Raw genomic sequence first — 27,554 nt, 5'->3', positions numbered from 1 at the left:
CTATCTTGTTGGACTACATGACCCAACCTTGAGACTGAGGATTCAGTGGGCGTTCAAGTTTTAAACAGAGCTACTTCGATAGGCCCTGATCTTGCAAAGACTTCCACACATGTTCTGTGGTTAAGTGTATAAGTTGCTCTAGAATGAGAGCCAGGTTTTGATAATAGCCTGAGGACGTGAATGCAATTAACTATGGGGACAAGTATCAGAGGGGTAGCCGTGTTAGTCTGAATCTGCAAAACCAATGAGAAGTCCTGTGGCACCTTTATAGATTAACAGATTTATTGGAGCATAAGCTTTCGTGGGCAAAGACCCACTTCGTCAGATGCATTAACTGTGGGAGCACCTCAGATGAGTAGTAAGCTTGTTATTAAGGATTCTACTTCAGTCTTCCTCTTTTGGTGTCTGTTCTGTATGGGATCAATCCTGCTATGTATTTTAGTATGTGCTTAACCTTACTGATTTGCCTCCTAGGAGAGAACAAAGATGATTAACATAGCAAATAGTGATAGAAATGTAGCCGTGTTAGTCTGGTGTAGCTGAAACACAATACAGGACTATGTAGCACTTTAAAGACTAACAAGATGGTTTATTAGGTGATGAGCTTTTGTGGGCCAAGTGGGGATTTTGGCTAAAGATTGGCAACCATGAGGGAAGAATGACAGACAATGGTGAGGTACTTACCTGGTTTTAGGTAAGATTTAGACTTAGAAGCGTATCTTTTATTTTTATTTTTTGGTGGCCATTTTAATTCCCATTTCCTTCTTAAATCTAGACTCCGTTGTTGATAAACTTATTTACTTTTAGAAAAACATGTCAGTGCTGCTTTAATTAAAGAGTAAAATCTTTTAGGCTATGCATGTTCTGCCTTTTTTTGGAGGCAGCAGACTGGATACTAGACCTTTCATAGGCACCAGGTTCCCCCTCAAATCAGGAGGTACTCAGTGTTCTCTGCCCCTCACCCATCTGGGCTCTTCCTGCCCAGGTCCTTCTTCCCCCAAGTCCTCTCCCTTTTGTCGCGAGAATCACAGGTCCGATGATGCATACCCAAGGGGGGAAGGACAGAACCAGGTGGACCGTTTTATCAAATAAAAAATATTTATTTATGACAGTGATTAATTTATAGTATTAATTCTAAGATTTTTAATAGACCGTGTTAATAATGAATTTACAGTATTTATTCTATGATTTCTAGTTAAACGTGTCAGAGATATAAGGATGGGAATGGCAAGGGGAATAGTCTCTAGTCTAAAAATATCCGGCTACACTAATTAAATAACAGTGATAACTACAAACTCTATGTACTACCCAAAACAACTACAACACTAAGCTTATACAACAAGAAAAAATCAAACCATACATACCAACTTACACAGCACACGGAACATTTCACAGATATTGGTTCGGTTGCGAAGACCTTGGTTACGCCCGAGAGTCGGGGGAGGTGGCTGGTCGGTTGATCAGGCCGGCAGCGCTTTAAAGTATGCGAGAAAGCACATGCACGGTGGTACGTGTGTTGCAAAGACCTCCTAGAGCGAACTGTGCGATGGGTATTTATCCCCAAATCTGCACATTGCTTTCCCACGCTTGCATATTACAATATATGGCCCAATGGTCACCAAGTGGAGGGTCTGTGTCCCAGGGGTTGGGCCGAAACTGAGCAGGTTTCATGCGACCAGGTACGCCCCGCAGTTCTCACGCCAAGGTGATGGGTGGGAGAGTCTGAGGCTATTTTCCCCTTTTCACGCCTTCCCTTTTTCTAAAGGCAATGGTATGCAGGAAGGGTGCGGCCGGTTTCTCCCAAGGAGTACTGCAGCCCACAATAGCAAGAGCGGCCTGGCCAAACGTTTTTACTGGGGGGGCATTTTCTTTTTTCTAACACCCTTCCCTCCCAGAGTACCCTGAATGCTGCAAAACAGCTGCCTGTGGCAAGTGGGGGATGCTGGGAAGGAGCGGGAGAAGTTGATCAATGAGGCTGATGGCAGGCAAAAGGTGGGGGAAAGGAGTGCTCAGCTGCTACGGGGTGCTGAGCACCTAGGGTTACCAGATGAATTTCAAAAAAATACCAGACACATATGATCTCAGAACAGGATGGGTTGGGGGACTGGGAGGGGAGCGGGGCTGGCTGGGAAGGAGTTGGGGGGGAGCAGAGCTGACCGGGACTGGTGTTGGGGAGAGGACCGGCTGGCAGGAAGCAGGGATGGTCAGGAGAGAGCGGGGGAAGAAACCAGCTGGTGGGAAGCAGAGCGGGCCGGGAGAGGGTCAGGGGGAGCAGGACTGGCTGCGGGGAGGGGGGGGAACCGGCTGGCGGGGAGCGGGGCTGGCCCGGGCACACGCAGATCCCAGGGTGCTGCCCATCCCGGTGGGGTGCACTGGCGAGTCCGGCCCCAGGGATTCCATCCTGCCCCAACCCCAGCCCCGCCCCTCCCTCTGCTGTGTAGTTGCGTACTGCCTGAGCATCTGGTAACCTAGGTGCTCGGCACCCTGTGGCAGCGTGAGCATGTCTACCAGCCAGGCAGTACGCAACTACGTACTGATAGTCATGATAATAATAAAACTTAGTTAATTAGAAAATACAGGACATTTATATGTCTGGTATTTTCTCAATTTGTTTCCCAGACAAAGCTCAAATACTGGATGGTCTGGTTCAAAACTGGACACCTGGCAACACTATGAGCACCCTCTACTTTTTCCTGGTGGGTGCTCCAGCCCCAGAGCACCTGTGGAATCAGTGCCTGTGGGACCCTCACAGAAAATGAGAAGGAATGGATGCTGTGGGACAGATGGTTTTGGAGAGACTTGGGACTATCACCCTGCCAGGAACAGTCAGACCGCTGTGCTATGAGCTTGCTACTGGTGGCAGGGCTCTGAGTCAAAGGTGCACAGGATTACCGGGTAGGTGGAGACACAACCCTTTAGTGGTCTGGGAGAACCTGCACAGATTTTTATTTTTTGAATGGCAATTGGTACATTCAGGGCCATCAGCTAGTGTGATGTAGTCTTATTTTCATTACTATACTTTCTTTGTCCTAGTTACCTGTTGCAGCTTGTCTCGGGTTCTGCAAGCTACTTAGGACATGTCTACACGGCAGGGCTCAAGCTGAAATAAGCTATGCAACTTGAGCTACGTCAATTGGGAACTCTTTCTCTGAATTCCCTTACTCATTGTACAATGAGGGTTACATGAGTAAGCTTGTAGTGTAGACGAACACTATGTTATTTCAGAATAATGTCGGTTATTCTGAAATAACACTGCTGTGTAGACGTACACTTATTGTCTACCTTTGTGTATACCTGTTTAGAGTTTTATTTGTCAATTGAAGCTTAGGCCCTGATTCTGCAAATGGCCGTGCATGTGCATAATAGAGTAGGATCTTATACTGTAAATTCCTCAGGTGAGGTACTGTCTTGTGTTTTATACAAGAACTAGTGTAATGCCTACATAATGGGCCCCAAATCTGATTGTGGACCTAGAACCACAATAAAACTAAAGATGACAAACAGTCATGTGTCCTATAAAAATGTCTGGTTTATCTTATAAATCTCAGTATAAAATTGGCAATCACTTCACAGTAACTATCACTTAGTTTAAAAAAAAAGAAATACAAATTACTACATGGGAAAAGCAAGATTCACTGGCCTATATTTTTATTTTCCAAGAGTTGTGTTGAAAGGATCTGTATATTCTTCTGGAATAAAAAGAATGGCTGTGTTTTTTACAAAAAACCGTAGCTCTAACTTAAACCTTATTTTCTCTAGCTTCTTCCATGAGCAAAGCAAAATTCCGATTCAGAATTTTGGAAACTTTATAGCTTGTCACTGTGGCTGATAGAACATTTTGTATACATGCCCTACTTTTGAGAAGAAATATTTAAAGAAAGCAGCATTGTGACTTCATGGGGTGTTCTGAGTCAGTAAGCACTGCTGAACATGACTCATGAATTAAAAATAAAAACACATATATAACTTTGAAATATTTTTAGTAAATATTATGCTCATTTCATTTAAAAAGAATTTTTTTGTCAATAGCTCCTCTAGTAAGACTGAACCTATAATTGAGAGAGGAAAATTTTTATAATGCAAGACATGGTTAATCACTAACGTAGATAATGGGTTCATGATCTTACCATTAAATCAGCTTTTTTTAGAAATTCTTCTCTCCTGCCTCCCCACTTGCAAAGAACATTCTTCCCCCCCTTCAAAATATATCTAATTATTTTCTGGATCTTTCATTGATCTTTCTACATTTGACCAGCTGTCCCAAGATTTCTTCACTCCTTCTCCTGTCTCCCACATTCTTGGATGGCATAGGGTTCACTCCACATCTCAATGAAACCAATAGTCTTTTCACTGCTTCAGTGTGCTTTGGATAGAGCCTATGGAAAAATACAGATCACATTGACTAAGATGATTAAAAAATAAGATCAAAATAAAGATAGGGAAGCTTTTCAGTACTCAAGGAGCTCCTGTTTTCAGATAAGATAGCTGTTTTGAAAAAGGAATAGGGAGGAAGGGAGAAAACATTTTAGTTCTGCTTTGAATTGTTCCAATGTTCAAGATCTTAAATGAAAGATTATATATACATGAATGACTGGAAGACCTCTTCAGAGAACTACAATTCAGGATTCCAAATTTGGTTTTGAAGGGACATAATTAGCAGTGTCTTGACAACATCTTGCTTAAATTGAGAAGAAAATAGCTGTCTTTAAGTGGTTCTCAACCTTTCTCCCTCCTCCTTGTAACATACTTTTAGGCACTTGAAAGCTGTGATCATGTCCCCCCTCAATCTTCTTTTCCAAACTAAATAAGCTAAGTTCTGCCCATCTTCCCTCATAGGTTATGTCTTCTAGACCAGTGTTTCTCAACCAGTGGTATGAGTACCCTTAGGGGTACTCGAGAGAAGTCTGGGAGGTATGTGAAGACAACTAAATTTTTGTTTTAAGTTTTACAGCGTTTTATTATTTTTGTACTTTTTACACCCAAAAATGTCATCACTCACCCAGCTACGATTAAGTTGTTTAAACAAATGTGTTGCAATAGTAGAAAAAATGTTGTGTGTCTGAAAATTATAGATACTGGGAAGACTTACTTTTTTTTTTAAAAGGGGGGTACTTTTTTTTTTTTTTTAAAAAGGGAGTACTTTATATAAAAAAAGGTAAAGAAACACTGTTCTAGACCTTGAATGATTCTTTTGTTGCTCTTCTCTTGGCCTTCTCCAATTTTGTCCAGATCTTTCCTGAAATGTACCCATTACTGGACACAATACTCCAATTTAGGCCTAATCAGTACAGAGTAGAGTGGAAGGATTACTTTTCATGTCTTGCTCACAATACTTTTGTTAATGCATCCCAGAATGATGGCGCTTTTTTTTTTTTTTTTTTTTTTTTTTTTTTTTTATTAACCCTGTTACTCTAATGACTCATTTAGCTTGTGGTTCGCTATGTCCCCTAGGAATGTAACATTTCAATTATTTGGCTAATCAAATAGTCACTGTAATTTTGCATCGACTACTCAATTTGTCGATAAGGGTGCTGTGGGGAGCACAGGATCAGTGGGGAGTCCCCAGCTGACTCTAAGCTCCATACAGCACTGCTTTGAAACACCATGTGTAGCCTGCGGACAGCTTGGGACTCCAGGCTGCATGTAGCGTTTCAAAGCGGCAGTGCCATGTGGACTCTGGGGTCACGCCCCCGTGGACCTCGGTCTCTACACGGTGCTGTCACTTTGATAATGCTGCATGCAACCCCGGACAGCTGGCCCTGGGCTCCATGCCCATTTCAAAGTGGCAGTGCTGTGTGGAACCCAGAGTTTGGCTCCTGGCTTCATGCGGTGCTGCCACTTTGAAGCACCTTCTTCTCTTCTCCCTCCCCTTGCTGCCTCTTTCTGATAGAGGCAGCAAGGGGGCGGGGGGCAGGAAGCAACTTGTTGACTAGCCTGTCGACAATCTGATAAGAATTTGATTTTTGGATAGTCGATTAGTCGTTCACATCCCTAATGTCCCCTAGACCCGTTTCAGCAGTACTCCTCCCTAGACAGTCACTTCCCATTTTTGTATGTGTGAAACCGTTTGTTCCTCCCTAAGTGGAGTGCTTTGCTTTCATCCTTATTACCTCAGACCATTTCTCCAGTTTGTCCAGATCATTTTGAATTATGACCTTATCCTCCAAAGCACTTGCAACCCTTCCCAGCTTGGTATCACCTACAAACTTAATAAGCGTACTCTCTATGCCACTCCTTCAATCGTTGATGAGCCATGTGCCAGGTTTCTCAGCTTCCACTCCCTCCTCAGCTGCAGCCCAGCAGAGCCACACACCATACTCCCCTACATCATGTGGGCTCCTGGGCCCTCCCATCCCCTTGGAGCGCACCAGGACTTGCCGATCCTGGAACATCTGTTATCCTGCTGGACCACGGATGTTGCCAGACCAGAGAGTTCAGATTTACAGAGATGCAAACTGTATTAAAACTATTTACTCTTTTGTGATATTTTGTGGTAACTTTATTTTCATAAGACTGAAAAAATACAGGCGAGAGTTTGTTTTCCGGTTTTTATTCCCAGAAAATTCAGCTCAGGATACCTTTCTACTATGGACTTGGTAAATACTAAGTTATTAAAGAGCTATTTTTAAGTGCTTAATCAGATTCCTTTGTCTAACAGCTCACTTGAATTAGAAAACTTTTTCCTTATGCAGGATTTGTTTCTAGTTTAGCATATTTTTATGCATGACAAACACCTGTTTTTTTTTTCTTGTGAAATTTGGGACTATTTGTGCAATGCACAATCAAAGCATTTGAGTCATTCACAAATGTTTACTCTAAGAGCAATTCCTGCCTTCCTACATTTTGTACTGGATAATCACACAAAAGTGAATCTGTTTGCTTTAAGTGAATCCAGTATAAGCTGGTGAAAATAAAGGACCCATTATGTCTCTTTAATTTTTTTTTCTTGTGTGTCTAAAGGACCTGAAATAATAATAAACTTCAATGTGAGTTTTTTTTGTTTCTAATTATGGCAATTGAATATAAATTAACATTTTTTTGTCTGTTAGCTGCTTCTCTTGATACCATCATCATCATTAATATTCCACGTTTCCATCTCATTCTTCCCCCTTCCCTCCCAGTATTTCATCGTCCTTGCTAGGACAGATCTGGGATGTGCCTTTCATTTAGCAATATAAGGGATGGGTGGTGGCAACTGACTCATGATTGTGATCCACAAAGTGGGAACCTTTGGTGTATCTTATTATTCTGTGCTGAAACTATTGGCAGGATGAATCATTCAGACCACATGATGCAAATGAATATATTGGCACTTCGCTGATGTTAGCTTTTCTTGTGTTAGAAAACACCTGATTCCCTGAATCTGAAATGTTTCATGGATAAGTATCAATATGGATGCAGATGGAAAGCTATATCAATGTTTAGTTCTGATTTTATCATCATTTTGATTATGTAACAAAAGTTAAAATGTTGGTACTAATATAATTCTAAAAAATGGCTTCCACCTTCTTCATGCCACTGAAACCACCTTCTAACTAAGTCAAATAGATCCTTAATTCATATCTGCATTAATGAATCTGTGTTGCCTGTGGATTGGGTCTCAGGATGTGGGTTCTATTCTGACTTGGCCACTGGCCTGCTGAGTTGGGAAATGACTTGTTTTTTTTTCTATCTCCTTATAAGGGTGATTGATGAATGCCATATACAGGCTCTGATTTTGTTCCTGAGACTTCTCTTGGGTTTGGCAGGTGTCACGGCTCAATCCCCCAACCTGACACAGTGTGTGCAGATATGGGGGGCCAGCTAGCAGAATAAACTATATAAATCCTGTCTCTGGCACTCCCAGGGTATGTCTACACAGCAAAGTTATTTTGAAATAACTTTCCTAGAGTCTACACAGCCAAACCACTATTTTGAAATAAATTTGAAATATAAGAGCACTTACAGGCAGTCCCCGGGTTACGTCAGTCCGACTTAAGTCGGATCCTTAGTTACTAACAGGGGGTGGGGTCCCCGCTAGTGCAGGGTGCCTCCCTCACTGTCTCCGCCTCCGGCGGCGCGGGGGGCACTTCCCCCCAGCAGACCAGGGAGACACGGAGCTAGCGACCCCCCCCAGCAGACCAGGGAGACACGGAGCGGCTTTTCTTGCCGCGGAGGATGCGGGCAGCGGGACTGCCGAGACGCGCCGCGGTCCCGCCGCCCACGTCCTCCGTGGCGAGAAAAGCCGCTCCACGTCTCCCTGGTCTGCTGGGGTGGGGGAGGGGGGCGCACTAGCTGCGCTCCCCAGCAGACCAGGCTTTTCTCGCTGATGCCTGGGATAGAGCAGCTGGGGGGCTGCTGGGTTTGTCCCATAGCGCCGAGGTGCGGCACTACTGGACCAACCCAGCAACACCCCAGCTGCTCTGCCCCAGGCGTGTCCGATTCAGCCGCTGCTGGTCAGTTTCAACAGCGGCGAATCTGGACGCCAGTTCCGACTTACATACAAATTCAATGTAAGAACAAACCTACGGTCCCTATCTTGTATGTAACCCGGGGACTGCCTGTATTTCAAATTTGGTAAACCTCATTCTATGAGGAATAATGCCAAATTCGAAATAGCTATTTCGAAATAAGTGCTGTGTAGACACTTATTTTGAAATAGGGGGCCTCCAGACTTCCCAAGGTGCCCTGGTGGTCATTCCAGCCTCAACCAAGAACACTTCTCTCCCTCTCCCCACCCCAGACCCATTAAAGGGGTAGACTCTGGCCACAGTGCCTGTGCCAGCTCCAAGCCTGCCAGCCCAGAGCCAGCAGTCACTGCCCCTGACCCAGTGGCCCAAAAACATGAGCCAGCAAGCCACTGGCAGCCAGTACTCCATTGCTCTGCAGGAGCAGTCTGCCAGCTCCCAGGAGCCTGTCAGGGCCTGGAGAAGGCAGGCTCCTTCCTGGTCCAGGGTGGAGATCATGGACCATATTCAAGTTTTGGGGGGGATGCCCTCAACATCCATGATCTCCACACTTGGAGGAACGTGGCTGTCTATGGCAGGATAGCTGCCAGCCTGGCCACCAAAGGCCACATGCGAACCAGGAGCAGGTTTGCATGACAATCAAGTTGGTCCGGCGAGACTCCCAAACCTGAGCCCTGAGCTTCCCCTCCCCCTTCTTCCCCTTGCTTTACCCTTCTAGCTTCCTCCTCCCAGGTTTCCCCCTCCCCTCTCCCACCCTCTCTCCTCCCTTCTTCCGCTTCCTTTCCCCAGAGTTTCATTCTCCCTCCCCCAAGTTTTGTTAAATAAAGAGAGTTTGTGTTCATGAAAATACATGTATTTTATTTGACATCAGGAAGGGGGGTTAGGGAGGGGTAAGTGGAAGGAAGTGAGAGAGGAATGAGGCACAAACCTGCAATGGGGCAGACCAGTGAGGCTTTGAGTGCTCCTCAGGGTGGAAGCTCTCCCGCAGGGCCTCCTGGATACTGACAGCCCCCGATAGACCTCCTGGATGCCAGCCTGCAGAAAGTGCAGCCAGGCTGACAGCAGCGTGCCCAAGAGAAGCACCAGAGTGCTCCATGTTGCAGAGTGCTGTGGTGTCCCAGTGAGGGCAAGCAGAGCACGCAGAGACAAAAAATGCTTTGCTGTCCCTCATCAAGGTAGACAAGCAAGCAGGGAAACCTGAGAAATGGCTGTCCGAGGAGGGTCCCTTTAAGCACAGACCCACACAGTAAGTCCTGACCTGGTGCGCTGCCGGAACTGGTTCCAGCCAGCCTTAAATGCAATTCACAGGAGCACTATTTTGAAATAGCAAAATGCTATTTCAAAATGCTTTTTGTGTGTAGATGCGTTATTTCAAAATAAGATATTTCAGAATAACACTGTAGTGTAGACATACCCCCAGAGACAAGCTTATCTGGTCTCAGCCTCCCTGAGATCCAAGGGAAAAAATTACAAAAATCGGCTGCCACCACTTAAATAGATATAGAATAAACCCTTTTCCTGGGAAGAGAGCACTTGGGAATCCCCTTCTAAGGCAAAGCTCTCCCCTCTGCCCCAACCTCTGTTTTGCTTGGAGTTGGGAAAACAAACAGAGGGAATCCGCAGAGAACAATGAACTGTGCCTGTGTAAGGAAGCATGTAACCCTAAGGACACAACAATCAACCAATATCAGTTAATCAAAACAAAAGGAAAACTCTTATTATAACAAAACTGCTTCTGCAAGCATAGTAGGTAAATAGCCATGAAGTGACAGATTCAGAGAAAGTCCCTGGGCTGTAAGTCTTAGGGTATGTCTCTACGCTGCAGCGTTTTTTCTGGAAAAACTGCCGTTTTTCTGGAAAAACAATACTTACGTCCATACTGCTATTATGTTCTTTCGACAGAAAGTTGAAAGAACGGAGGTGTTTTTCCAAAGTGGTAAACCTCTTTCTATGAGGAAGAAGCCTTTTTCTGAAAAAGCTTTTTTGGAAAAAGGCGTGTGTGAACACAGAAGGGAGAGTTCTTTCGAAAGAAGAGGCCTCCAGGAAATAACAGGTGCCCTCTGTTAATAACTCTGTCCATACTAATCACAACTTAAATGCGAGATTGCATCCAATCAATGTGGATGCTGTCTTTTGAAAAAGCATATTTTTGCTGTGTGGACACACTCTTTCTAAATAAGATTTTCCAGAAGATCTCTTCTGGAAAAGCTTCTTCCGAAAGAAACCTACAGTCTAGACATAGCCTCAGTTACAAAAGAGAACAACAATTAGCCTGCTCAGACATTATTTCCAAACCCCCAAACAAAGAAAACAATAAACCCTGATGAACTATCTAAACTTTTCCCTCTTGCGCATTTCAAGAAGTCCATTCTTGGAGAGAAGTGTCTCCCATCTCCCTCAATACCTAGGAGAAACTGCTCTGATCTCAAACAAAGAAGAGGGAGAGAAAAACGCCTCTTTCCTGGCTTGAAATTCCTATCAGCATTTTTATTGGCTGACTTTCCTAACTCCATTGTCCAACACATTTGCTGGGTACCTGAGTTAACCCTTTAGTGACCAGATGCTGGTCAGCACTCCTCCTGTTCATGACAGCAGGCAACGAAGGTCGCGTTGTTTTTGTCTTGCAGGATGGTCTAAAACCACATGAGATTCTGGCTATATTTCCTCAGCAAGGGGAAGTAATTAGTTTAAGACGACACAGGTAAGAATTTTTCCTGCTCTAGATCTTGAAAATTTCCATACTTCAACTTGTTTCCAAAGATTATAAAAGTGTTAGTGAGTCTCAAGTCTTCTAGAATCTTCTTATTAGATCAGATATGAAGAAAAATGTTGTGGTGCTTCCTTATCAGTTCTTCAGGACCCATATATAAATCCATGGAAGAGGTAATCCTTGAATCAAGGGATTGCCAATGAATGAATTAATTATAATGGTGGTCCTATAGGAAATGTGGCAAAGTAATTTGAAATCTATTGATGAAATGGACTGCTCAGATATTTATTAAGCTCTCTGGTGCCTTTGACAAAGCTGTTAATTTTCTCTCCACAGTTCTCTTCCCGTGTTACTGACTGCTCCTTTTGCATTTCCAAATCCTTCTGTCTCCTCTTCTTAGTTGACATCCCTCAGGATTCTGTTCTTTCCTTTTTTCTGCCTGTCTTCTGTTTTGAGACAGATATGTAACTGGGTCCATTTCTCTACTTATGACAGTCTAATATTTACTTGTGTTCCAGAATTATCATCTTTGATGTCTCAACACAATTTGAAACTATGGTTACCACACAGAGATTCATAGGAGTTTGTACCTGATCAACTTCATGCAATCAAATTAATGGCTCGCCCTCTGAGGCAAGGCCTCACCTCTAACACTATATAACAGTGTAGCCCGTTGGGGTGCACCCTGGGGAATGAGGGGTGTCCCCCTCAGGGTCAGTGGGTGGCCACTCCAATCCACTCCATGCAGTTCAAGTCTGATTCAGCCAGTTAATAAACCCGCTCAGACACAAGGTAGGCTGTCTCAGGTAGACAGTCAATAGACAGTTAGTAGCCCGGCCCTAACACAGGGCAAGGGCTGCAATCAATAAACAGTTAGTAGGCCAGCCCCAAACACAGGGGAGACTGCAGCACTTAAGCAGTCAAATAAACAGTTAGGGAGTCCAGTCCTAGGGCAGGGCAAGGGCTCTTCCAGGTCAAGCCAGGCAGTCCACAGCCAGTAAGCACAGGTAAGTAGTCTGTCTCCTTGTTCAGGAGGGGTTCAGACACCTTGCCTGTGGCTGCCAACTACAGGAGGGGAGACTGCCACCCATTCAAGAGGTAGCAGGGGGGACGCGGGCCCTCCCTACTCCACTGCGTCCTAGCCCAGGGCTCTAGTAGCAGCCAGTAGTCAGCTGCTAGGTAAGCAGGGGTCCAGTTCCAAAACTTACTGACCTACTATGTCAGAGTCAGCAGGGGTCCACACCGCAGCCCGCTGACCCTTGGCCAGACCAAGGTCAACTATCCCCGGGGCCTGCTCCAATTCTCCCCTCCGCACCCTATACCTGGTTCCTTGGCAGGTCCTCCAGGCCGCACGGGCTGGGGTCTTCCAGCCACAGAAGCAATCCTGCAACAGTGGGCCTGGTGGCCCTGGCCAGCCGTCAGCTTCCCCCAAGTCCGGTTCCTCTCTGGGGGTACGTCTACACTGCATACCTAGTTCGAACTAGGGATGCAAATGGAGACAATCGAAGTAGTTAATGAAGCGGGGATTTAAATATCCCCGCTCCATTAACATGATCTCGCCGGCGCACTAGTTCAAATCACAGCTGATTCGAACCAGGAAGTGCACGCCGGGACGCGTTAGTTTGGACTAAAGCCCTTAGTCTGAACTAATGTTACTCCTCAAGGGCTTTAGTCCGAACTAACGCGTCCCGGCGCGCACTTCCTGGTTCAAATCAGCTGTGATTCGAACTAGTGCGCTGGCGAGATCATGTTAATGGAGCGCGGGATATTTAAATCCCCGCTTCATTAACTACTTCAATTGTCTCCATTTGCATCCCTAGTTCGAACTAGGGATGCAGTGTAGACGTACCCTGGGTTAGGCTGAGCAGGTTCTGGCTCTCCGGTTGTCTGTGATGAGAAGGCCTCTATCTTCCTTGCTGGCTGGGGAAAGAAGGCTTCTGGCTCCCTCACTGGCAGGCCCCCAACTGGCATTGCAGGCAGGCCTTTTATATCCCTGGCCCGGCCCCCTGGCTTCCTCCCAGGTAAGTCATCCAGGTGAGCCCACCATGGCTCAGAAAGTGGCGTTTCTCCCTTGGGGTCTGTGGGTGGTCACTCCAACCCACTACAAACAGTAATAGTTCCCTTGTCCCACAAACAAAAATGTTGACTTACCTTGAATTGACTCAGGCAACATTTCTATAACTGGCTAGACAGCTTCTTTGCTTTTGAACAACATCCTGCCTTCTTTTTTTTTTTTCCCCTTTTACCTTCCAACTCGGAGAGATTCAACATTTAACTGTTGGAATTTGTATAAAGCAGTGAAAGCCATTCAGAATAAACCCAAAAGCCGTGTAAGTTTTGGATTTGGTTACAAACCTGTTATTCAGGCCAGGTCCACCAAGGTTAGCAACACTTTTACCGTATTTTCCAACGTATAAGATGACTTTTTATGCTAAAAAACATCCCCCAAAAATCGGAGGTCGTCTTATACGCCGGGTATAAACATACAGGCAGTCCCCGACTTGAAGGTAGGAACGGGGCTTTTCTCGCCCCGGAGGACACGGACTGCAGGACCTCGTGGTCCTGCCGCCCGGGTACTTTGGGGCGAGAAAAGCTGCTCCGCGTCTCCCTGGTCTGAAGCCCAGGAAGACGTGGAGCAAAGCCATGGAGGGACTCTGGCAGCGGGGCAGCCCAGGCGCGCCTGGGCTGCCCCCCTGCCCGAGCCCCTCCGCAGCTTTGCAAAGCCGGGGGAAGCTGGCAGCGGGGCAGCCCAGGCGTGCCGCGGCTGTCCCGCTGCCGGCGTCCTCAGAGGCTTTGCTCCTGGTGTCCCTGGTCTGTTGGAGACGGTCCCCAGCAGACCAGGGACACCGGGAGCAAAGCTGGGGAGGCGGAGGGGTCCCGCGTCTCTGAGGCTTTGCTCTGGCAAAGCCTCAGAGGCGCGGCACCCCGCCGCCGCCCCGGCTTTGCTCCCCGTGTCCCTTGTCTGCTGGGGGGGAGGGCGCAGCTAGTGCGCCGCCCCCCAGCAGACCAGGCTTTTGTTGTGGACCATGGGGCAGAGCAGCTGGGGCGCTGCCAGTTGGCCTCTTAAGGGGGGGTAGTCTTATACGGCGAGTATAGGCGAAAACCTATGTTTTAACTAGAAAATTAGGGGGTCATCTTATGCACCCAGTCGCCTTATACGCCGGAAAATACGGTATTTGAAATTGAACTAAGTTGCAGGTAGTCTTTACATGTGGGGGTAACCCTGTAGGCTTTAGAGAGTGTTGGTTTCTCCTTCAACGTGCCATTTCTAACTGGCAGGCACATCTCCCGCCTGTTGCCCTGAGGCTGCAGGTGAACCTCCCATTCTGCTCTGTTCCAGAGTTTCCAACTCTCCCAGACCAGATGGACAGGAGGCCATTGCAGCAAATGGATTCCACTGTAGGAGTCTTGGCAACCCCCAGCTTCTGCCCCTGAAAACCCTCCAGTGGAGCAGCTGCTATTCCTGTGAGGTAGTTGTCCGTCCATCCTGGAGTTGGGCTGCGTAGGGCAACCGCACTGGAAGAAATGGTCCCGATTACTGCAGCAGCTGTAAGTCAACATAGCTGAATTCTATTTAATTTTGTAGTGCAGACTTGTCCCTAATGTGGCTTTGTTAATCTTTGCTTTTGGGGGGTGAGGGAGAGATGCTGAGGCAGGGACGCTTGTTTAAGTTCACAGGTCATAATCAAGTGGGGGTGTATATCCCCTTAGGTTAAAAGCCCAGCAGTTTGCACAGACCTGCTGAAAACTGAAATTGCTGATTTTCCTATGACCTAATTTAGCTTTCCCAATTTCCGTCAAGTGAGTATCTTAATCACTACGAAGTCTAGGATTAACAGCTCACTACTTCATATTACTACAATGACTCTTATTGACTTCAGTGGTCTTTGCGTCAGGCCCTGTTTGACAACCATTCATCATATCAGACTCAATTACTTTAGAGATCTGCCATTACCCCCGTTTTATTTTTGTGATTTATTGGAATCAAGTCTTCTGCAAGCTCAGTTTCATAAACTAGAACAAACCATTATACAAGCAATCCTGTGCTTTTTCTTGCATCGTTCCGCATTTTGTGGTTTAGTCGCACAAAGTTTTGTGGATTTTTTTTTTCCCACTTTGGGACTTTAGTATGTTGACAGCTAGTCTAGAATCTCCATGGCTACACTACTAGTCTGCTGGCATCTGTGAGTTTTCTGTGCTATTCCCAGTACACTCAGTCTGTCTGATCCATCAGACTTCAGTTCCTTAGGCTATCCACACGTTCATCATTGTGGACTCACTAAGACACTTTCATGCCTCCAGTCTACTTTCTTTTCCTCCACAGTTGCCTTGCAACATTTCCCCTTCCTGCATTTTCCCTACCTTTCTTACAGTGAAGCCAGCAAGGTCCTGAATTTCTTGCACATCATAGTGAATGCTGCTTTCCTGTCAATGAACTGCAATCTGTTGACCGCTCCCCTAGACTTCACCTCACCCCAAGTAGTTCCATGTATATGCTGACTGTTTTGCTTTGCTGCAATGTTTTTCATGGTCCACAGTCCATTAGATCTCTCTTAGCACTGACCCAGTTTTTGGCATTTTTACTGCAATTATTGCCCCTTCAGAGGACAAAATGGTAAAGAGCCAGTGCACTGAGTGGCTTTCAATACCAGTCTACTAAACAGTGCACTCCCTTCATGACTGGCTTAAAGTTGCAACCATGTGCAACTTTTTCTTTCTTCATAGATCCATATACTTATAGCTGGCATAGCACTGATTAACAGTCAGAATCACTCACCTTTGTCACTTACTGTCTGTGTGACCTTGGGATAGTCAATCAGACCATGGTAGAAAAGTAGATGCTGACTTTTTTTTATTTCCTCCAATTCTTGGGTGCCCGCTGTGTGAAACGTGGGGTCCCTCTTTTTCAGACATTCTGAGTTCCTATTTTAACTGAAAATTATGGACATGCACCAATTGTTAATGGTGTTTGTTGGTCATACCTGACATTGACAAAAGGTTATAACATGCTGCAGATGGTTTATTTGATAGGTCCCCCAAAACTTGAGTTTTTGAAGTCCAAATCTGGATGGCATATATTGTTCTAAAAAAAGTCCTATTTTTATCCTCCCCAGAGAAATCAATGACCAAAATTTAAGTTATACACCTATAACACATAACAATGAAGAAATTTACAATGAATAAATACTATACTTAATTAAGATACCACCTAAAATGAAGCAATGAATTTTCCTAACCAGGAAAAGTGCAATATTATTTTCTAGACAGATTGCTGGTTTGCTAACCAGAACTCAGCAACTAGCTGTACATTTCTCATTGATTACTCACTTTTTCATATACAATGTATGCTAAAATGGGATTTAATAAAAAATGCATGCTGTAATCATAAAGGAATATTTTAGCATCTGTTTAGATGTGAAGGAAAATCCATACTTAGTTAAAGCCATTTATCATATTTGGGTGTGGGAACACTGAAAAGATTAAATGTATGCAGTAGATGAAAACTATACAAAGATTTGAGAATATATCTATCTATCATTCATTTGAATAAATGAATCAATTAGCAAGTTATGTAAGCTAAACCTAAGGGTCAAAATCTTCTTCCTTTAATCATATTGAGCCATCTCTTGCTCTGAGTAACACCATAGAAATCAATAAACTATTTGTAAATAAGGTTTGCAGATTGAATATACATGAATTTCACATACTCGTATTGGTTTTTCTGTAAAAACTGTCTATTCTGAAATGCATAGACAAATGAGAGAGCTCACTGAGTGCTTTGCTGGCTATCTACCATTTTTTTGAATGGTGGCCAATAATAATCTCTTCCGAAATGATCTACAAGTAATTCAAATTGATGAGAATATGAGATGTGCCAAATGATTTGGCCAAAAAACCATATCTCTGAACATGGCAGTTCTGCTGACCTGCTACATAACGTGATGTGATATGACTGACGCTGCATAACATTATGCAGCATCCAGGAAACTGAAAACATGGTGTTTTCAAGGCCATTTTCATGAGGAAAAACTTGACTTTCTTAAATCTGTTTAAAAGATGTCTTGCTGCCCATGAAAAGTCTGAGCCTGCAAGGCAGAATCCAATAATGGATGTTATGCTGTGAGTATGCAACTTGCTGCAGAGGGTGCTCCAAAACAAAAGGATCATATGGAGGATAATACAAAGCAGTAGCCCAACATAGTAAACTAGAGAATCATGAGACTTCATCCATCTTTAAATATAGAGAGGTGGAGGGACATAGAAAAAAATTCACCATCGCCCTAAGAATCTTTGTTGAAAATTTAAATAATCTTGGGTATGAACTGCTCATTGGGTAAGTTCAGATTGCTTCAGATCCCCTGTCCCAGTCTTCCCTAAAGGAGAACTGGGAGGGTAGGTGGGAGACTTATGACTGAGGCAGTCCCAAAGTGGAGGGGTGCCCACAGCCAGCCCTTTTTACCTGCCTGGTGATTTTCTCTCTCTCTCTCTCTTTTTTTCTGTATAGTGGTAGAAATGCAGCCATGTTAGTCTGGTGTAGCTGAAGCAAAATGCAGGACTATGTAGCACTTTAAAGACTAACAAGATGGTTTATTAGGTGATGAGCTTTCGTGGGCCAGACCCACTTACTCAGATCAAATAGTGGAAGAAAATGTTGTGACTATCTTCTTCCACTATTTGATCTGAGGAAGTGGGTCTGGCCCACGAAAGCTCATCATCTAATAAACCATCTTGTTAGTCTTTAAAGTGCTACATGGTCCTGCATTTTGCTTTTTTTCCTGTATGGTTTTATAAGAAGCAATCCCATTTTGGACTCATCCCGTCTTTCCTGGCACAGCCAAACCATTACCTTGCTTTGTGCTCTGATCAGAGGCGTCACATACTAAATTTGGTGGTTCTAGCTCTTACTGCTTAAGAGAAGTTTGTGAACAGATAGACAGAATCATGCACAGACAGACAAACTCTCTCAAATTTAGTAGATAACATTTCATTTACTCCAGTAATTAGGAATATGGAGATCTCAGGATTACTGTATTTCAGGATTTGAACTGGTTTCTTTTTAAATGCTGAGTATTGAACAGGTAATGGGGATTTTTAGAATTGTTACTTGTCCAGCAAAAATTTGTAATGCTATTACCTACGGGTTTCACATCCATCTTTGAGACTCCAGGACAATCATGAAAAGTTGTTAACCCTAAATTGTTACTTGAATTTGCATAGTGCCTTTTCATATAAAGACCTCTGCTTTTACAAATATTTTTTTCTGTTATTTCCACCGCCACCCTCGCCCAGTTGTTATGGTTTCTCAGCAATAAGCATCAGGTAGTTCAAAGTCAAACTATCAACCAAGCCTTTACCAATGCTACTTTATTTTGGAACTGAGTCTGCCGCCTTTACTTACGATGAGGAGTTTCTTAGTTTTGTGAGATGTCCCATTGCTTTCACTCTGTAGGCCTGATTCATCATTGCCTGGCAACTTTGTGTAGCTACTCACACTAGTTACAAAGTAGGTGTAAAACTTGACATAATGGTGGTAGTTTGGCTACAGGAGTGCATGGCAGGGGTGAATCATCCCCTGAAGCTTGAATATTGTTGATTATGGGTCGAAGGGAGGCTGAGCATTTCCTCTGACCAGACTGTTCAGTCCACAAATAACAAGTTTGTAAACTTGTAACCCTAAACAGTGTTAGGGAATCACTTTCTCCAAGAGAACAAACAGTTACTAATCACGGTTGGCTCACAAGGCTTTAAGGATTTATATTCATTTCCTGGCAATGTATATGTTCTTTAGCTATAACTCTGCTGTGTCTCAAGTAGAGTTGTGAACTGAATTAATCAAAGTCTTTCCTTTTAGTTAGTAGCCTGCAGCTCAGCTGAAATGAGACGTGTGAGGAAGGAGTGAAACAAAATAATAGAGGGAAACAAAAGGGCCTGACTTTGCCACCTTTCCTTGCATACTTGTTTCATTTGCAAGTATCTGACTTCAAAGTCAAAGCCTTGGAGCCCTTCACAGGCTTCCAAAGAGCATTGTGTATAGTGCACCTGGGAGAGGCTTGGGGTTTTTGTGCTGAGGCCTCAGTGTGAGCTCCACTGCTGCTGACCATGCCCTCTCTGTAGTCATGCTGCTGTGGTTCAGTACAAAGTGACACTCTAGACAGGACATGAATTGCTGGGATCTCAGATGCAGGTTCAGCTTTTCTAACTCAAATATGCAACCCTCTAGCTGCCTTAGAGCACATGACCTCTCCCTTCAGTGGCTGGTCATAGAGAGGGTACACTGTACAGTCTACCACTGTCAGCCAAAGGAATATGTTTTTTAGCTGGTAGGGGTAGAGTGGGGTTAGTGCTTTGGTGCTAAAGATCCTGGGTTTGATTACTACTGGTGATCATATGTTTGTGGTCATGATTTTTACCCTTGAATGCTACTTTAAGCAAAAGCCCTGTGAGTCATTATAGGCATGTGGTAGGTCTCTGTGAGCAGACACCGTTTAGATTTCAGGAGTCTCATCAGAGTCTAATGCTGCTGCTCTGTTTGTAAGGTATAGATTTTTTGCCTGCATCCGCTATCCTGACAAAAAAGGGCCACTTAACCAGGTGATGGGCCATTTGATTTTGTTGTTGACACGTTGTTGAGGGCTCATCTAGCCTTTTGTTCCTGGGTTACTGGTTCCTCACAGCTCTCCAGTCTACTTATGCCTTGATTCAGCTCTGCTAACTAAGCTACAGTTTAGGGCCTCACCATATGATGGGTTTCTAAACAAGTCAAAACTTACTCCAATTCTAATTTTATCAAAATGGATTGATAAAGGAGATATGGGGGAAAATTCTCTCTTTTTGTCATTTTTTTAGGAAATTGTCTACATCTGGCGACATAAATACCCAAACTTTATCCTTCCTTAATTGTTCGTTGTTGACAGGTGGGAGGCCAGGGTTGAGTAAAAATGGTACTTGGAAAATTAGTATTTCTATGAGTATATCTGCTGTCTGTCTTGTTCAATGCTGATAAAATTGGGAAAAGTGTGAGGTTGGACATGGCAATGTGTGGAGAGAGACAGAGAGAGAGAGAGACACACACAGAGATACTTGCAGAAAATGGGCTAGATTGCAACTTTAGGCATAGCTCTGAGCAACGGGGTTATGTGTAAATGGTGCCACCTCAGGAATAGCCAGAAGAAGTTTTGATACAGAAACACATCTGAGTTCCTTTTCTGTCAGCCTTGTTTCAGGCAGTACTGGTGAGCAGTAAGTTACTTCCCTCCAGTCTGTTCTGACTCAATTATTCTGGCTTGTGGATAGGAGCCACACAGGGTTGCCAACCCCCAGAAATGGCATTTATGGACAAAATGGGAAGAATTTACAGACAGACATATTTTTTTACAGACATAATTTTTATACTATATTAAGACGACATACATGGCCAAAAGTGAAAAGTAACCGTTGTCATTCATATATCGCAAGAACAATATGCTATTTAGTTCACTTTCATTTAGTTAGTCATGGTCCTCGGTGGGATAATGTAGATCAGTGGTCCCCAACCTTTTCAGGTTGGCGGGCGCCAGGGGGCGTGGCCGTTCGCCTGCCGGGAGCCAGGGGGCGGGGGACACTTGCCCGCCCGGGGAAGGCGCCCCCTGGCATGCGCCGCACGCCCGGCGCCCTCCTCCCCCGTAAGCGCTGCGGGGCCGGGGCTGGCGCCCCCACCCCGTAAGCGCCGCGGGGCCGGGGCACGCGCGGCGCCAGAGCCAGCAAGGGCACGCGCGGTGCTCCCGGGGCCGGGACCGGCCATGCGCCCGGGGCTGGCACCTGCCAGCCCAGATTGCTCCGCGGGCGCATGTAAAGAGCCCGGCGGGCGCCATGGCGCCCGCGGGCACCGGGTTGGGGACCACGGATGTAGATGATAACATCATGTGATTCACGTTACGTCACCTCAACCATTGAGCGAAATAAACAACTAAAACATCCAATTTCTGCTGTCTACAGTAAAATGGCTGAAGCAGCACTGAAGAAATTTAATTTGCTATAGAATAATTGCTGGTTTTTGAAATTTTATTGCACTTTTACGAAATTTACGGACACCTAAATTTTTTTTATGGACTTTACGGACAAGTCCAATTTCGGCTAATTTTTTTATGGACTTTCCGTAAATTTACTGATGGTTGGCAACCCTGTAGCCACAACTCTCCATTTCCTAGCTACACCTCATTCATTTCCTTCATTGGGGAATAACTGGGCAAATAGATTCCAAACCTGGGTGTCCAATATGAGGATGCAAGGAGAAAGGGAACTTGTTCTTAGCCTACATGCAGAGAATGCAAGAGAATGAGTGACAAAATAAACCAGTGAGATGTTAAGTCTACAGCATATATGCCTGAGGGAAATGAGGACAATCCTATAAGTAAGGAGTATGTAAACTAAACTGGGCAGAACTCTGGTGTATCTACTGCAGACCGTGATCTTGCACTGGCGGAGGGGAACCAGGTGAACTAATAGGCTTGCCTTACATCTCCCACTGAACCTCTGATGCTGAAATTGGAGGAGATAACTTTCACACTATTTCCAGAACTTTATGGATCTTGCAAGGCCAAACATACTACAACATATGCACTTTTCAATTTATTTGTGATCATTCTGCTTTTAGTTTTGGACAAAACAAGGAAGCACAGATGCTTGGGGGAAAAAAAGGGGGGGGGAGGGAGAAGTGGTGAGGGTTTTTGGCAACTGGAATATTTCCCAGTGTTGATGTTGTGACAGATTGACATTATCCTGAACGAAACTTATGGAATTGAGAAACTTTTGTGAATGGTTAAACCTAATTGAATTAGGATTAACTAAATGCAGCTAGACATGCATTTACAGGTGACACCCGACTTACGGCCACCTGACTTACGACTCCCCACATTTACAACCATTTTTTTCATGCAAGATAGCTCTAAAATCCCCCAATTTATGTCCATAGGTCACATTTACGATGGCGTACGACATGGACTCCATGCGTCATCCCAAAACAGGAAACGCACAAGGTCAGTCAGACTTGTCGGTCTGTAGCTGCTGCTTGAACTGTGCACATCTCTGCCACATCGGTCTTCACTTTTTAGTTACTTTTATGCATTATTTGAACTATTTAGATTAGTTTTCCTCCATTTCCACAGTCAATTTTGATATTTTTCGGGTATGAAATGGGTTTCCAGGAATGGAACTGCCATTTATACCATTGCACCCATGGGAAATAAGGGTTCAACTTATGACGGCTTGACTTATGATGGTTCTCCAGGAGCCAATTAAGTCATAAGTACGGGGGTTGCCTGTATGGTGTATATATACCTTCTCTAAGTAGAAAGGAGGATGCTGAAGTATCTCCTTAGCAGCTCTTTGATTCCAGCCTTGCTGGAAAGGTATGCACGTACTAATTCAAAGTGGATTTTCCTGGGACGGACAAAGAAATGACTTTTGGTTTTACCTGTTTTAGGGCCTTCTTCCTGAGCCATCATTTAGACAAGACTGTTGGTCCATGGCAATGCCCAATCCTTAGGGTAGGGTTGGAAGAATGGAATTAATGAGGCCTCATAAGACTGCTTATTCTGAACTGAAGCGGTGATGGCCTTGTAACCACAAGGGATCTCTTTGGATAGAGACTTAAAGGGCTGCTCTTGCCAGACTCCATCTTAGGGGGAATGCTAGTAAGCATTCTAGTATGCAGGTGGGTTCTTCTATTGTTTGTAATATATTTTCTCTCTAATGCTTTATTCTTGGTAAAAAGCAAGCTTGCTAAAGAAGTGCTGTGTGCTACCTTATTACTGTAGTAACTGTATATGTTAACCATCTCTGATGGACAAAGCAAATGGGTGTCTATGGGCAGCTTGTCTGTGCTGAAAATACACTGTATAGGAAAGGAAGTGTTGCAGCCTATCAAAAGGGAGTAGAATACCTGTGTCCATCCAGAAAGATAATGGCTAGAGAGCTTGAAGCCCAAGAGTAGATGTCCTTGTTGTCCCACTGTTGAGGAAACACAGGTACAGTTGCCTTGACTTGTGTCAGAAGTCTTGTGTCATTGGAACTTGAGCTATGTCTACACAGCAGCAATAACTGATGTTATTCTGAAATAACAAAGTCTGCGTCCACACACAAGCAGTTATTTTGACTTAATGTAGACATAATGTCGAGCTGGAGGACATCTTACTCCAACTTGTATAACCCTCATTTTACGAGGAGTAAGGGAAGTTGGAGGAAGAGTGCTCTACCCCAGACTTTCTGCTGTGTAGACAGCACCAAAAGCTGAAATAAGCTGGGAAAGTATATTGACTTAAGTTACACAATTGACATAGCTCAAGTTGTGTAGCTTATTTCAGCTTTAGCCCTGATGTGTAGATGTGTCCTTAGTGAGTTAAGTCAAAAACAGAAGGATTGAATCTCTCATTCCTTGCTATGAGCAATCTTAATCTAAAGGTGATGTTGCCTATGTATACAATCATGTTCTTTATGATTGTGAACCACTCAGCTTGCCAATTACTTTTCATTATTATTTCCCAAATTTTAAAATCATACCCTTTAAAACTGTTCCTGTCTTCCATGATGGGCATGAATTCAGCCAAAAAAGCAGCTCATAAGTCTACTGTTTCACTGGCATATTGCTCTTACTGGCTGAAAACTCCAATTTTTTCTTTTTCCAAACCATTTCCTGCCCCTTCACAAGTTTCCAAGAGAAAGATTGTGTCTACATCACTCTATACAAAAGGCTGACTATATGAGATGGGGCTAGTGGTTTTGTCTTTCATCTGTATTTCCTGGGTAACCCTGTACACGCCTCCTGTTTTATAATCTGTGTTGTTTTTTTCTGCTAAAGCTTTATATTTATTTTCATTTGAAAATATAGAAAAAGATGTGAACTACATTGCAAATCTTTCAGTTGGTGGGGATTACTCATTCAGGTAAAGTTACTCATATGCTTGTTGGAGGCTCGGAGACTGTTTAAAACTCAATTTTTTTTTCTTGTGACAGTTAACAAACACAACTTTTTGGTTAATTGCTTTGTTTAAACACCTGAGCATTTGGCTTTTCATAGGTGGGCAAGGGGCAATTTTGCAACTTAGGCATGTCTGAAATGCAGTCCCTTTGCTAGGACGCAGCTGATACAATCTTCCAAATGTAAAGTTAATTTATTATTTTGTCTATCTCTCTGCTTGGTCTCAGTAAAGATAAACACTGAAGAAAGCTAGTATATAGCCTGCAGGCTACAAGCCCTGACTGGGGCTGCAGATGGAACACCAGAGAGATTTGTGCTGCACAAGGGGGAGACAGAAGCCTATTCTTCCCACCCACTGGACAGGCCAGACTTGAAGGACATAGCCACACCTCCTCAATAACCCTCAGTTCCGTACAAGAGAGGGGTGTGACTGAGAAGAGCCATTGCTCATGCTTATATTTGGCTGTATTGGGGCTGTTCACCATCTGGGATAATTCTAGCTGGAGACAAGACAAGTGTGAGCCCATATAGAATATAAAATGCACATAGCACCATTAGCTTTAAGTAGCAAAGGTTCAGTGCTACACCATTAACATTGTCAACACCAATTATTCTGTCTAAAGATGCATTTTTACATGAATCTAACTGATGTAGGTTAAGCTAGTTTCAGTTTTCATTCACACGTAGTGATCTCAGTTATCCAAAGCTTCATGCCCCATTTGCTTCTGAGTCAAGGAGTGGATTCAGTCATGCCTGAAAGGACTTGTCAACTTTCCAACCATTCATCCATGCAGCCAAGAAATAGGCAGAATGTCTGTAGTTTAAGCTGCTGCTTCTCCCCTGAATGGTTATCTCTCTCTCTATAAAAATGTTTCCTACGGGATGACAGTGATGTCATCTGCATCCTCATACTGCCGCCGCCCACCTCTGCCGCCGTCCTCAGCCACTTGCTGTGGCCAGCCTTGGGCCGTCCCCTCCAGGCAGGGGCTGCTCCAACTCTGGCTCCTGCTTCATGCCCGGGGGGCTGTGCCACTGGGGAGGAGCTACTGGGGTTGGGTCCCCTCTGCCATCTGAGCCTGGCCACCCTGGGTCCCCCCCCCCACCTCCACCTCTTCACCCTTTCTACTGAGATCCTGCACCTCCAAGCTTGCTCCTGCTCCTTCCTTCTGGCTAGACACCCTGCCCCCACCCTACTCCTGCCCCCTCCACCTGGCCAGACACCTAGCCCCAGAGAGAGGGGGGTTGGTGAGTACAGTGAGCAGGGGACACAGCCCCCTAGTATGTTGCTTAAGACCAAAACTGTCCATCAACTCTTAGGCCTTGTCTACACTGGCACTTTTTGTTGCTAAAAACTGCCTTTTAGAGACCAAAAAGGGGGAGTGTACACTACAGCATGACTTTTGTTGGGAAAAACACCCCGTTTTGGTGACAAAAAAATTCCAGCTCTATGAGAGACTTCTGTCTTTCCCCCCCCTTTATTGCCAGTGTGGGCTCTGTTTTGTTGAGAACTGGCTTCTCCCAGTATCCCTCAGTGCCTGTCCTGATGGCTCTGCTCAGTGTTTTGAGATCTCTGCTGCCCTGTGGGCATGCACCCCTCCCCTTTCAGAGCTCTGGGAAGTATCTGACAGCTGAGTGAAGTGCTCTGATTGGGGAACAAACAAAGCAAATCATTGGAATGCTTCCATTCTGCCCTGCATTAGGAACACAGCAGCAGGCAGACAGCTACTGCAGAGGGAGGACTGCATTGATGTTCCTCAGCATGGAGAACTAACAGAGCTACAAGAGAATCCCAAGAAATGCAGGGATCAGCTCTGACTTCCCATAAGTGACTGGGGAGAAGGGCACACACAAATCTCAACATGCAGAAAATTTTCAGTCAAAGGGGGAAGGAAAAAAAAGCTTTTGTCGCTTGTTGTTGGATTCCCGTACATTCCATGTCTAAAGAGGCTTATAGTTCTGTGTTTTTATTTTTGGATAAGTCATTTTGTTGACATTTTCATATTCTCAACATGTTAACTCTTATGGGTAGTTGGGTGTAGAGTTGCCAGGAGTCTAGTTTTCGATCCGAACACTTGGTCCAAAAGGGACCCCGGCAGCTCCGGTCAGCACCATTGACTGAGCCATTAAAAGTCCAGTTGGCAGGTTTGGAAGACTCCTTCTCTGGCTCTGTGTAGCTCCTGGAAATAGCAACATATTCCTGGTCTTCCAGGCAGAAGAACAGCCAGGGTTGCTCCACACGCTGCTCCTGCCTTGCATGCTGGCTCCACAGTTCCCATTGGCTGGAAACTGTGCCTATTGGGAGTTGCCGGGATGGCGCATGTGGGTGGAGGCAGTGTGCACCATGGAGAGTTGCCTGGCCGTACCTCTGCCTTTGTTGAAGGACATGTTACTGCTTCTGGGAGCCATCTGAAGTAAAAGCTGAGAGGAGCCTGCTTACTCTATCCCTTTCCTTACTCCAACTCTGATGCCCCAGCCCAGAGCCCCCTCCTACATCCTGAATCCCTTATTTCTGACCCCACCTTAGAATGGGCACTCTCAGCCCCAGAGCACGCACAACCTCCCATGTCCCAAATTCATGCCTCAGCCTGGAACACCTCATGCAATCCAAACCCCTTAGCTCCACTCCCATCTCAGATCCTGCATCTCGCCCCAGGCAAGGCAAGGGTGTTCAGTTTCTTGCAATTAGAAAGTTGGCAACCCTAGTGGGGAAACTAAATAATCATGAATAAAGAACAGAATTATAATGGTTAGTCTATGATTGTAGGCTTCTTGCTTTCTTTAACGCAGTGCAATATCCAGGAAATCAGATCCTTTAATTTTCATGGAATGAGGAGGTTTGATTTAGATATTTCTGGACAATGATCATTTTAAAAGGAAAGTGCGGGGTTTTCAGAACATAAATGGGAGGCCTAAATTTCTTTTGTAGGGATGGAATGAAATGAACTAGTTTTGAGGAAGCTGCAGCACAGGTGATATTTTAGCAGCAATGTACAAGCTCATTCTTTACTGACCAGTGAGACTGCTAATGACATCAATTACCCAGTCTGTGGTAAGAATGGTGAATGATGGAATGCAGTGTTCTTTTGACGATAGCATGAGCAATGCTCAAATAATTTGCAATAACATCCCTAACTCAAGACTGATTTTTAAAGTGTTATTCTCATCCTTCTTTAGAAGGAAAACTTTGAAAGGTCATGAGTTAGATTTATGAAAGAAGAAATTATGGTTGTTAACTTCAGTCAATAAGCTGAAGATTCCAGAATGATATGAATCTAATGTTCTTATAGTGATTACGTAGACTCTTATCTTTTTAACACCTGTGTGTGCTCTCTCATGATATCTTTCTACTTAATCTACAACCTGGCATTCATAGCAACACTAAAGGTTGAGAAATCAAGCACTCAGCCGGGCATGCTTGATAAATGAGTGAAGGTTACTCCAG

At 44.6% G+C, this 27,554-nt stretch overlaps 1 long non-coding RNA gene across 1 annotated transcript in view; it reads left to right on the top strand.

The window, feature by feature from the left end:
* LOC142830854 (uncharacterized) overlaps positions 1-23,260 on the top strand; it is a 46,696-nt gene extending 23,436 nt beyond the window's left edge. Inside the window, exons 2-3 of the long non-coding RNA XR_012906382.2 lie at positions 22,109-22,172; positions 22,619-23,260. This is a non-coding gene — a long non-coding RNA (uncharacterized LOC142830854). The remainder of the gene's footprint in view (positions 1-22,108; positions 22,173-22,618) is intronic.
* Positions 23,261-27,554: the final 4,294 nt, after the last annotated feature.

The sequence above is a fragment of the Pelodiscus sinensis genome, chromosome 10 (assembly GCF_052426305.1).
Source record: "Pelodiscus sinensis isolate ZL-2025 chromosome 10, ASM5242630v1, whole genome shotgun sequence".
Classification (NCBI taxonomy): domain Eukaryota; kingdom Metazoa; phylum Chordata; order Testudines; family Trionychidae; genus Pelodiscus; species Pelodiscus sinensis.
This window is presented reverse-complemented; position numbering and strand designations above follow the sequence as displayed.